The sequence below is a fragment of the Topomyia yanbarensis genome, chromosome 3 (genome assembly GCF_030247195.1).
Source record: "Topomyia yanbarensis strain Yona2022 chromosome 3, ASM3024719v1, whole genome shotgun sequence".
NCBI lineage: Eukaryota > Metazoa > Arthropoda > Insecta > Diptera > Culicidae > Topomyia > Topomyia yanbarensis.
The window spans coordinates 311603554-311605101 of NC_080672.1; positions in this window are offsets into that span (position 1 = coordinate 311603554).

Here is a 1548-nt window from a genome sequence, read left to right on the forward strand (position 1 = left end):
GTTGAATTTCATGAAAGATACACATGAATCAACATCTTTACCCTTGGTAGAATCAATTTCAAATGTTTTCTGTGGTAAAATTGTAACAATTTAAGATAAATCAGCAAAACAAAAGTTTGTTTACAAATCTTATTAGCCCTATTCAAAAGTTGATATGGAATTTTGTACAACACTAAATTATACCCTAAAATAGGTTACGCTCTTTTGACGTACCTACCTTTGCAGAAAAATAAATAAAAACAACTGGATTTGAGAATCAGTCTTTTATTCCAGTGCGCGAACGAACTAAGTAGAAAGTGTTCTTAACTATAGTAAAGAGAGAACTCCGGATCGTGGTCCCCACAAAAGTGTTCTTCGCAAGTGGTTCCTGCATCTATTGATTGTGCTTCTGCTGGTCCACCTCCCCGACGGACGGATATTTCAAAAACAGCTCTAAAAGAGAGATACTTGGAGTTGAGCCAAAACCGACACACAACCAGGAAACAAGAAAACAATCAAGAAGTTCATGATATTGCAGAGAAGATCGAAATTCATTATTTGTTCTACCTAGAATGAAAACAATCACTTGCGGTTGATGTAGGTGGAGTTAAGATAAAGTTCATCGTAGACGCAAGTGCGACTGAACAACAAATTGATCGAGTTTCATAGTTGAAATATTATTCGAATTTAAAGTTGTGGGGTGCCTCTCTTTCTCGCACATGCTTAGAATTGGATATTTCAAAAAAATTAAATTATCTGCAATGATAAACAACTATCCGAAAACCTGACAAACAAAGGAAACGAAAAGCGTTGGTAGATATCAAAAGAAAGGCTAAATATTCAAATATAATGGGTAATCATGTAGTTATTGAAAATACCACCAACGAAACAAATTGGCAACAAATTTCAATTCACATATACTCTCATATGGTGTTGAAAAGAACGGGAAGAAGATTGCCCACCATTTCAATCAAATCAGTTTGAGAATCAGGAGAACAGGATGATGACTGAACTGAAGCAGGATCAATACGGCTTCGTGAAACAGAAAGCCAAACTAAGAAGTCTAGTTAATTGAACGATTATTCAGTATATGAAAATAATTATAATTGAATTATAAAAGATTAAATCACTAATATAACAAGGAAGAGATGTAGTGTCTACAGATATGATCAAGTAAGCTGTGAAATGGATTGCTAATAAATCATCTAAGGAGTTTTTAGTTTTTTTTTTAACTCTAAGCACTTTGAAATCATTCAGTGAGTCACTTTCGGTCGCATGTGCCCAGTAAAGTTCAGCCGGAAATGAACTGGAATTGGTTAATCTAAGGATCGGTTGTTTCACTGGAGCCGGAATACGAGCTGGAACCAGCCAAAATTCCAGTTCATTTCCGGCTGAGCTTAACTGGGTGACGTCTTGAGTCTGGGCTATTATAATTTTTTAGTAATTTTGCGCGTCATTTTATTGCAGTGCACGTAGAAAGTAAGAAGTATATAGGCAACACTTCATTTTGCTGCATGGGCTTACTTGACCATTTAGCTGTCACTGTCAAGTCAAAGCAATAATCGATAA